A 12473-nucleotide genomic window follows, 5' to 3' on the forward strand; every position below is an offset into this window, starting at 1 on the left:
CAGCATGGTGATTTCACAGAATATTAGGAAACAACCTTCCTCAAGACCCCTTCATATCACTTTTGGGTATATATCCAAAGGATGCTCATCATGCCACAAGGACATGTGCTCAACTATGTTCAAAGCAGGATTGTTTGTCATAGCCAGAACCTGAAGCAATCTAAATGCCCCGTGACCAAAGAATAGATAAAGTAAATGTGGTACATTAACAATGGAGTACTAGACAGCAGAAAAAAATAATGACATCATGAATTTTGAAGGCAAATGGATGGAGCTAGAAAGCATCATTTTGAGTGAGGAAAATCAGATCCAGAAAGAAAATTATCACATGTCCTCACTCATAAGTGGTGTTTAAAGAGAAAGCAAAGAAAACCAGCCAACAAATCACAATCCCAGAGAACCTAGTCAACAATGAGGACCCTAAGACAGACATACAGAAATCTAATCTACACAGGAAGTAGAAAAAGACAAAATCTCCTGAGTAAATTGGGAGCATGGGGACCTTGGCAGAGGGTTGAAGGGGAGGGGAGAGGCAGGGTGGGAAGCAGAGAAAAATGTAGAGATCAATAAAAATCAATAAAAAATAAAATATCTCAATATGAGCACCAAATTATCTTTCCTATGTTCAGTTTAATATCTTTATAATATTTTTCTTTTTCAATATCTTTATCCATCATTTTAAATATCAAATATATTTTCTTGAATTTATGTATAGACTTAGCATCAACAATGCAATCATATTTCAAAAGTAAGAAATTACTCTTGAGTTCTGTGATGGTTAAGGATGACTCTCAACTTGACAGGATCTGTAAAACTATCAATCTGTGGGGATTCTTACAGTAGGTTAACAGTGGTGGAAAAGTCACCCTAAATGTGTACACCACTATTTCATCAGTAGAGAGAAAAGAAAGTAGAGAATGAGGTGAGCATCAGAATTCATTGGCTATATTTCTGTACCTTAAGTACAATATTGCTGGCTATTTCAAGCACCTCACATGATTACTTTCCAGCATAGAGTTATGAGTAAAAACTAACATTTACTTTTGTTCCCTTAATCAGCAACAACACAAGCATCTAAAAGTTTAATTTCTTCTCAAAGAAAGTTTTCGTTTCTGCAATCCTACTTCCAACACATCCCTTGCAGAGTTGTTTTGTTACTTCAACTTCTTCTGCAACTCTTTACCTATGTCAACAAGAATACTGCTTACACTGATTCTCTGCATTTGCTTGTGTTTCTGGTTATCACGGATGTATAAATTTCTAAATATAATGGAGATTTAGTTTGCGACCTATCTGATAACTTGTTAACACACATTTTACTTGATTTTTATGAAACTATATTCCCTCATTTCTAATGCTATTTCATGAATATCTCATACAGTAAGTATATATTTTCCTTTTTTATTATCTTTTATGCTACTTCTTAATTTTGGAACTTTAGAATAATCTTATTTTTATTTAATACCTTCCTTTGGTAATCCCAGACCTTCTGAGCCTTTAATTATCACCTCTGTGGTGAGAATTCTCCAAATATAACACCAATAAAAATTTTCCTCTGTACTCCCTATATATCAAAACTACTACTCAGATCCTCCCTTGGCTGTCAAATTTAAAGAAATGCAACAGAGCTATAAGCAACTGACTTACTGGTTTCTTTCTCATGTGGAAACTGATGCATAGCAACTCTTCCCCATTTCTTTAACTATAACCTCATTTCTCCAATACCTTTATACAAAGAAAAAGTTCTTCCCTTGATTATTCTTTCTTTTAGACAGCCCAAATCTAATTATTAGTAAATTCTTTTATATGTACTTCAAATATTAATACTGTCTGAATATCTATTCTCATGCAATCATTATGATTGACAAGGGATGCTATCTTTTAAAACAGTTCCTGAATTAAATATTCTGCTTTAATCTTGCAATATATTCCTTAGTCAGTTGGAAATGGTTGAAGCATTTCTTTGAGCACATTCACCTTTGTGGTCATACTTCCAGGGCTTCTTTCTGAAAAGTCAAAGCACTCTTCAATATCACATAAGAGTTCACAGAGTACCTCCTCTTTCCAATCTCTTATTGCATCATCTCCTGGTCCTTCTTTGACTCACTCTCTGACTCTTTGGTTAGGATTCCTTTCAAAACAATGAAATACATTCTTAATTTTGTGGGATTTTCTATACTTCCTATAGCTGTCTAAACCATTTCTCACAGTTATATGGAATTTAATCTCTGATTGACATCACTGTTTTCTCTCTTTTAAGTCTTATCTAAAATATTTGTTTCTAAATTATTTACTTTTCATCATTACGTGTTTCAGCTTACTAAAACTCATGATAGACTACTACTGAAATTTTATTTCATATAAACTAAACTTTTATGCAGTCCAATTTTATTTATTAATGTGTGTGCATATTTTCCCTTACATGTCCTTAGAAAAAAGGAAAGCATCCAACACTAAGTGTTATCATTAATTACAGGAATAAACAAAGCTTGGAGGAATAAATATAAAGCTGTTGGTATATAAACTAAAATAATAATTTCAGGAAAGATGGCACTTTCAGCTGAGTTAAATGATGAGAGATATACTATTGTCCCTAAACAGCACAGTGTGTTCACTTGTGCTTAAGCAAAATCCTACTAAGGCCTTGAAAGTTGTGACAAGTCAGCCTGGTCTGGTTGGGGAAGTGTGAATTAGGATGAAACAATAAATTAAATCCCTGCAAAGATACTTTCTATTTTAATAACATTTCACTGAAAAATGGAATAGTACTGTTGTCCCTTGGAAAATAGTTTTGATGAAGATTTTCTGGTTCTAGGGGAAATTCTATTTTTAATTTCCTTCATCCTCTTTTTTATTAATTGATCAATTATTTTCTTTCAAACCCAATCACAGCTTCCTCTCCCTCCATCCTCTTCTCACAGTCTCTCCCCAAAACTCCCCACACCTACTCCCTCTCCATTCCCTTCAGAGAAATTAAACCTTCCATATATATCAGTCAGCATTAAGATATAAAGTTGTGGCAAGACTAGGTACCTCCTCTCCTGTTAAGAGTAAATGAGGCAACAACAGGAGGAAAGAATCCAAAGAACAGGCAACAGAGTCAGAGCCAGCACGTATGCTCCCTATATCAGAAGTCCTACAAGAAGAGTAAGATACAAAATACGTGTTTTACAGAGAACACAGATCAGTCCCATGCAAGTTTTCTGATTGGCAGTTCACTCTCCCTAAGCCCCCATGAGTCCAGGTCAATTAATACTACATCTTCCTGCGGTGTCCTTGGCTCCTATGATCCTTCCTTTCCCCATTCCACAGGATTTCTTAAGGTATTCCACATATTTGACTGTGGGTCACTGTATCTGTTTCCATTAGTTGCTGGATGAAGTCTCTGAGATTACAATTGGACTAGGCAATGATCTGTGAATATAGTAAAATATCATTAGAAATCATTTCACTGATTTTTTTTCCTTTTTACCAGTCTTGTTTGGTCTCCGAGTTGTCCTGTCTCTGGGTCAGGACCCCCAAGCATTGCCAGTGGTGGACTTCCCCTCAAAGTATGGATCTCAAAATGGACCAGTCATTGCTTGGCAACTCCCATAATTTCTGGATCACCTTTGTCCCAGGATATCTTGTAATTGGGGAAAATTGTATGTCAAAGGTTATGTGGCTCATTTGCGGTCCTAGTCTCTAATGAAAGTCTGGCCTTGTTGGGCCAAAATTATCTCTGGCCTGTACCTCAAGGCTTATAGGACAGAAAAAAAAAAAAAAAGCCTGGCTCTAGTTCTAGGCCTATACTTCAAGACTTGTTGGACAGAGAAAATCCTGGCTCAAGTTTGAGTGAAGATGAGACAGAAAAAAAAAAAAAAAAGAAAAGAAAAAGAAAGAAAGAAAGAAAGAAAGAAAGAAAAAAAAAAAGAAAAAAAGGGTAGAAGCCCTTCCAGCCAGAGGGAGGGTTTAGCTGCCTCTCATTGGCTGGAGGTGACCCCACATCATAAGATGTCACTTAACAAGCCGGGCGGTGGTGGCGCACGCCTTTAATCCCAGCACTCGGGAGGCAGAGGCAGGCGGATCTCTGTGAGTTCGAGACCAGCCTGGTCTACAAGAGCTAGTTCCAGGACAGGCACCAAAACCACAGAGAAACCCTGTCTCGAAAAACCAAAAAAAAAAAAAAAAAAAAAAAGATGTCACTTAACACATAAACTGAAACTCAATAAGAAACTGAGTTCCTGCTTTGACTCAACTCCCTATTGCATCTGAATGTCCTGCTTCATGAGGCACTCACCTCTCCCTGAGGAATGGAGGCTCAGAAACCCTAACAACTGCTGTTGGAATGTGGACTTACTGGTTCCAGGGCAAAGTGGTATTCAGGGTGAGTGGAACCCCACGATGGGTAACACGAATTCACACAAAAATGACCCCTTGCTTAAGGCGTTGAAATATAAGCTAGTCTTCTGAGGCCTGAAATTGTCAGACCACAAGGCAATTCAGGCATGGGAGGATATAATTACCTTCGTCCCCTGGGAATCCACTACGAATCTTTTCTCATGGGACACAGGAAACCGGGTGGATACTCTGGCAAAACAAAGGGAAAAACACTTTGATATAGTGCACCATTGGGGTTCTATCCAACTATTATGGCCTTTAGGGCATGTTTTTATCCCATCCCCAATGGCAGGTAAGAAAAAGGACAGAGACCTGGAGAAGTCTAAAGATAATGAAAATAATCAACTGGCTAGGAGGGTGGGGGAAAAGGAGATAGGCAAGGAGCAGGAAAAGGTCAAAGATCGGGAGAGGTCTGAAGAATCCAAAAGTAACCAATTAACCAAAAGAATGGGCGAAAAAAGACAGATGATGGGGAAGACCGGAACCCCCTTATTTGTCTCCTTTCCCGTTTTGTACTTTCCAGGGTGGCTGAACATAATGGACAATGAGGACTACTGAGAACTGAAGAACAATGGCAATGGGTTCTTGAGCCTATTGCATGTAATGGCTTTGTGGGAGCCCAGGTAGTTTGGATGCTCACCTTACTAGACCTGGATGGAGGTGGGTGGTCCTTGGACCTCCCACAGGGCAGAGAAACCTGCTTGCTCTTTGGGCTGAGGAGGAAGGAAGACTTGATTGGGGGAGGGGGAGGGAATGGGAGGTGGTGGCGGGGAAGAGGCAGAAATCTTTAATAATTAAATTAATTAATTAATAAAAAAAATCAGCAAGAAAAAAAAAAGATTTGTTAGAACAAATGGATGCTGTTATCATAACTGATCACCTAGCCTTTTATGATGATGATGAAACGGAGCAAAGTGTCATCAAGCAGACTCCTGACATCTGGATTCACCCCCAAAAGTAGAGGCCACTGCCCCTGGGGCCCCCCTCATTAAATGGGCACCTGGTAAGCCAGTATGGGTGGAACAGTGGCCAATACCTGAATTTAAACTTAAAATGATCAAGAAAATCACTAGAAATCTGCATAAAGAAGGACAGATCACATTTATAAATCTGTCCAAAAATCATAAAACCTAGAAATACATGAGGCATTTAATTATGATAGGTGTGTTGGGAATGTCTAAAGAGATTTCTATGACTAATCATTGATCAAAGCATTTAAACCAGAGCAAACTAGAATACTACAGTTGAGTGACTGATGAAATTTACGTGAAGTGATGAAATTGCAAGAATATACCAATTATTTTGAGGAATATCAATTAAGCACACCATCAATTTACTTACATTTTAAATATAATTACTGTATGATAATGAAATATAATATTTCATTTTTTACACAAGATGAACATGACAGATTATTTAAAGTTCTCCTAAATTAAGTTTCACTGACAAAACAATTTTAATTTATATTTCATAGTTACTGAAATATGAATTTCTTAATAAATATAATTTAGCATTTATATATATATAAGCATGTCTACTTTGATAATAGCATTAAAATTTAGAAGCAATTATAATCATAGTTTTATAGAAATTTAAAAGAAATCTTACTGTCTCTATCGTCTATCTCCATGATCCTTAACTCATGGAACCTCCATAAAACTCATGGAAACTCAAGAAAGAACTTAGCAATGTTTAGAGATATTTGTGCCTCCATAGATAGAGTTGTTATGGTACTGTTCTAGACACAAGATAAGAAACCATTAAACATTTTAAAAGATAAATAAAATATTACTTTATAAAATAACCTGGCTCCAGAGGCAGAATACAATTGAAAAACTCTCTCCTGACAGGGTCTCATACCAAGCTGTTATTTGTTATTCCACATCCAGATTGATTATTTTTATTTTTGGCCAATCTTCCATTTCTTCTTTGAGCTCTAGATAAATTAACCAAATAACTTTTATATTAATATTTTCATTTATAGTATATATATAGTTTAATAATATAATTTAAATATATTACATGTAAATATAATGCATATGCTTATATATGGTATTTTTTAGAATAGTAATATATCATGTATTTATCATATATTAATCACATATTTTCTATATAATTATATATAATGTATAATACACACAATAAAATATTTATTTCATTTTAATCCTATTCCAATAATTAATATTATTAGTATAACATATGTCAACCTAATATTAATATATAAATTAATATTAAAATCATCAATTTTCTGTTGATTATTCCATCTCAGAATTTATCCATCTGAATATCACATTTCAATCTCAGTAAATTTAATAATGATTACTCTAATGTAAATACAGAAACTTTTAGATGTTCTTAACACATTTCATCTACCTACTACAGTCTCTTATTTATCATATTTTGTGAAATTGTAAGAGCTAAACGTGAGAAGGGGAGGATGGGAGGAGCTCAGGGTATTGGGATGGTTGGGATATAGGAAGGGTGGATACGGGAGCAGCGAAGTATATGTTAACATCTTTTATCTTACAATCTGCAAGGTGTACCAATATAAAGAGAATGAGTTTGTTCCAAATAGAATTATCATTTCGACATTGCTAATTGTCACACATTTGTTACAATCAGTTTTTAGAGTTGCTTGAATTACCTCGTGCCTGGACGGTATCCAGGACATTTAAAGCCATATAGATAATATTTATTTAAAGCAATAACAAATGGCTTCATGTTTTCATCCAATTTCATCACATACATAATTACAATTAATCAACAAAATATTTTAAGTTATTTTATAAGATGGGATTTTGATTAGCTTTTTTGTGTATAATTCAGACCTCATGTTAATCTCTAAAGAAATTAATACAAACAAATGAGAGTAGTTATAAATTTTATATCTCTTGAGAGATTTCAGGATTTTCAACTGCAATAAAGTTTTTAATGATCATCCACTTAGGCATGAACCAAACACTTTGAGATTTCACACAGACACACACACTATTACTACTCCTGTTACTACCACACACACACACACACACACATACATACACACACACAATAATTTTGAACATTTAAATCAAGTGTTAGAAAAATAAGAATTTACTAAGTCTTTCCAGGAAATAAGATGTTCTCAATCAATTGTTTCATTGGGATTATGCTAATGACACACAATCAAGGTATAAATAAAGTTTTTAAACACAAATAGAAATTACTATTCCCATGTAGCCTTTCAGGTTACTGCAGAAGCCTTTCTCTCTTCTAAGGACTGCCTGCATGAGACCTGTAGGCCCCCGTTAGTGTAATCCAGGCCTAATGAAAACATTTATGAAGTTGCTCACCACACAAATGAGGCTAGCATAAATCTGTCTTATGGAACTTTAATTTGGACAAAAGAGACCTGGTTATGTCAAATGCAGTGAACTGGCTTGAGTCAGAGGAGCTGCTTTGTCCAGATTCATGATAATGCAGACATAGATGAACAGGAAGAGAAATAAGGATGAAAATTTTGTATAACCCTGATAATGAATGAAACAGTGAGTGAATGTTCCAGAATATAGTACTGAAGTGTCGCAGCTGTGCTGACCACTGTTGTTTTATAACATAATTTCAAATATAACTAATGAATACACTCCACCACCCGACTACACTTGCTTCAGTGAATCTATTTTCTTGAGATCAATGATCAATGATTAAGCCATTTTCTTTCTTTTATCCTCTTATTACATTTAGCAAAATTTTTGTTTTTATATATAACTTACAGTATATTTCATTTCAGATAACACAGGAACTGAGGAAGTCAATCTATTAGATGATATTAATAATAGATTTGTTCTTACGGGTATACTTTTTCTGAGGAGAATTATGAAAACTAGGAGTACTGAAAATAATTAACTATCTAATAATTCACAGATATGTGTGTTTGATAGCTGTGGTTAAACTAAAAATGTTCCTTGGTATCAGCAGACGTAACCATAGCTTTACTGTGAGTTCTGTTAGCAGGCATGTAAAAAGCAGAGTACTAGATCAGAAATGTAAAATCTTATGAATCTATGTCAAGCAAGCTATAGTTGCATAATTCATAAGCATATTCCTGTGATTTTCATTTCACTTGACAGCCAAGACTTCTACTAGCCATTGACTAATAAATGGTTCAAATTTTCAAGGTATGTGCATATGTTACTATCTATCTTGCTCTTATAAAGCATTTTTATCAAACATATTTTTAAATAACAATGCTTCATAAACTTTTCTTTTTTGTTGTCGTGTGTATTGAGCTCGGGACCTTGTGAGTACTCGGCAAGTGCTCTACTACTGATAAACAAATTCGCATTGCCATTATTCTTTGTTTATCTATCCACACAGCCACTGATTGATGTAGAATGATATTATTGATTTTGCCGAGCATTGTATTCAGATAGTCAACTATTTTCCCATACCTTCAACATGAATGTTGTTTCAGGCTTCCATTTAATTAATGAAAAAAGTAATAGTGAAAGTATATTTTGAAACCTTGAATTTGGCAATGAGGTGAATATCTTATATTGAACTTCTAAAATAAAACTTGAAAAAATATTGAGGTACCTAAAATGTCATATGTATAGCATATTTTATTTGCCACTTTCTGAACACCAAGTAGTCAACAAATCATTCTAATGAGTCATTAGAAACTGATCTTAGCATGTCTCTAGGTCAGTATATGCCGAACAATAATTATAAAAATAAGATGTAACCAAGAAACTAATATCTGATTTGAAGCGGATAGGTTCCCTGTTCACCAGGTCATTTTTCCTGTATATGACATGTGGGGCAGGATCACCAGCCTTACCTGAACTCTTCATGTAATCTTTTAAAGAAAAATAATATTATTTTAGAAAAAAAAAGAGGATCTATAAGTTGGGAGCAAAATGAAAACAAGCAAATACTTAAAGGCAATGATAAGCAGGAATTTTGATTTGGTAATAGTACAAAGCATTACTATCACAGAAATGTCATGACTTAAGAACTGGCAGGACTGAATATCTCCTATGTAGCCAATGACGTTTTTTTTTTAAGTTAATTAGATACTTTAAATTGCTTGGAAGGAGGAAGCAAATAAGTATCAATGTTTCCTATCCTTGTATACAACATTTACCTTAAGATTGCCCAGGCGTATATCCACTTAAGCAGATCAAAAACAGTATATCCTGGATAAGGGCATAAAAGACTAGAAAAAGGAGTGTTGATCAATTAAACTTCTATTGGAATCCTGAAACATGTCACCTATGAGTAAATACTCAAATTTGGTTGTAGGTTTGTTTAAAAAAGAGATGTAATATTTAAAAAAATCCAAGTGAAAAAGAAGCTTATAGCACAAAGTGTTGGCAGAAGGCTGTTATTTCTTTCCCAGCTGCTCAGCCCTGAAACAGAAACTGTATTATTTGTGATACTCTTTGGCCAATCACTTAAGTGTACTGCTAGATTGTTCTTATATCTTTGGTTAAGTCATTTCTATTATTTTATATTTTACCACAAGGTTCATGGCCTGCTGGCAAGGTTCCGACTTGCTACTTGCGAGTTTCTCCTCTGTGGGCTCCATGTGTTCTCCCTGACTCTGCCTACTCTCTCTCTCTCTCTCTCTAGATAGATAGATAGATAGATATAGATATAGATATAGATATAGATATAGATATATCTTCCAGCCTAGCTATATTCTCTTAAGCCATTGGCTGAAAGGAGCTTCTTTATTAGCCAATTAAAGCAACACATATACAGAAGAACTTCCCACATCACAACAGACTAGCACAAAAGAATGGGACTAGCAAAACATAATTCAATACAATCAGAAAATGGATGGGCATAAGGTTAGGAGTCAGATATGTCATGGAAAATAGAAGTCACAATGTGACTTATGTGGAAAGGAAGTTTTTGAATTTTACAACTTTTTTTTTCTTAAATTAGTAAGTCTGATAGCTGTGTGTGGGAAGATGCTAATATCAGGGAGGCTACTGCACGGTTCTTAAAAAAACGATGACAACAAACAGAATGAAGACAATAATAGACGAGAGAGGCCATGGCACTGAACAGAAATGCTCTGAACAACTAAATCTGACCTAATCCAGCTGTTTGATAAGACAGGGAAATACCGAAAACAATCCTAAAACATTCAATTTAAATAAATAGCAAAACTTTATGCCATTTACAAAGACAGACAATCTAAAAGGAGAGAGTCTGGAAAAGGAAAATATATTTTCTGTCTTCATTTGCGGAGCCGTAGGTGTCAGATGGGCATGTTTGGTGGTAACCTTTGGATCTGGAATTAGTATACCACTGCACGGAAGGCTGAACAGAGTGGCTTCAGCTGAAGCAGTGGATAAGTTGTCAGGCAGAATGCGCTGTGCTTTTCAATTTATCAACCAGATCTTAGGTGATCATTGATGAGCTTCTCAAGAGCTGGATGTGAAGACGGGTATTAATAATTTAAAACATGAGCGGGATCTGAGGAAGCAGAAACATTGAACCTCTTTCAAGTAACGTGGTGGTAGAGTCATGGAAGAAGACAAGGAAGGAGCTTAATTGGAAAAGAAGGCTGCCCTCCTTCGGTTGGTATATTTTAATGTCTTTGGGATGCACTGGAGCCACCTGCAACAATATCTTTGTACAGAAACTGTCACCTCAAGTTGTACTTTACACAGTGATCCTGTCAGACCTCTCTGAGATTAACATGAAAATAGCAAATTAAAACAAATATATTCAGAAGCAATAAATTATTAAACAGTGACTATATCTTCCTTACCAGAGAGTGAAGATTCTTTTCACGGTGACAAGTATATGGCTGTCTTATAGAAAGTGGGTATTGCTTACATAGACAAATAAAAGTAATTCATTTACAAAGGGCATTGAGTGAAGAAGATAAAGGCATAGTTTGCTAATGTCAAAGCTAAGTCTCATATGCCTCCACACCATCCTTTGTCTCTGTGTATGCCGATGAGTTTCATTTAGACAGTCCTCATGATAACCCTATGTGTGTCAGTAAAATTCTGCAGGCATAAAGATTTTTAATTGCACCTTTCTAGTTTTTACAAACTATTCACATTGTACTTAATATACTTAAAATATATTAAGAAAAACCCTCATATGTTTTAGTCCTATACAATTCAATTGAATATAAATGAATAATATAAAGCCTAACATTTTTCCCTTAGCTATTTTTTGCAGTCTCTTTGAGATTGTAAAGTAGTATACTATAGTTGCTTCATATTTTCAAAATATAGAGTTGATGTAAATATCATTATAATTGACTCTTTCTTCATCTACTAAGACCATAGACAAATATTGTCATTTCAGTTTCTCAGAATGAAAACCTAAGGTTCATAGATATTTTAACTTGCCAAACTTCAAGTAATCCATCAGGTAAAACTAAAATCAATGAACTAAAACTCAGTATATATTAACTTTTTTCTTAACAATTCTCTTTTCACTGGGTAGTTGTGGTACATATTTTAATCCCAACACTCAGGAGGCAGAAGCAGAAGGATCTCTGTCAGTTTGAGGTCAGTCTGGTCTACAAAGTGAGTTCCAGGACAGGCTCCAAAGCTATACAGAGAAACCTTTCCTTGAAGAGTCAGAAAAGAAAACAAGAAAACCATGTTCTTTTCTCATTAGTATTTAGTTTAATACTATGCCCTTTATCATAGTTAATACCATTATTTCTCTTCTACAACTTATGGCATTTATAGGAACAGGTTCTTGTCCCTTGGAAGAGTGCCAGGTATAATTTTCAATTTGTATAATGGGGCTTAAATAAAAGCAGACAGTTGTTGGATATACTAATGGCATTCATTCCATTATTGTACTAATAGGCATAGCTTGTCAGTCTGGTAATTGCTGCAATTTGCAGGGTTCATACCTGGGTAAGATTAGTGATTCCTTTTCACTCTGGGAGTGTGTGTAACATCTTTTAACACTATGAAATCCAGAAAGTAAATCAAAACCAGAGTTATTTCTTATAATAATTCTTTTAAAATACTTGTTTTGCATATTTTCAACACTTCCTTTGCTGTATTTTGGAATGATGAATAAAGACAAAAATAAAAATTTTCCTATCACCAGGAAACTTATGTTTA

This window comes from Chionomys nivalis, chromosome 20, assembly GCF_950005125.1.
Source record: "Chionomys nivalis chromosome 20, mChiNiv1.1, whole genome shotgun sequence".
In the NCBI taxonomy this organism is placed as follows: Eukaryota; Metazoa; Chordata; class Mammalia; order Rodentia; family Cricetidae; genus Chionomys; species Chionomys nivalis.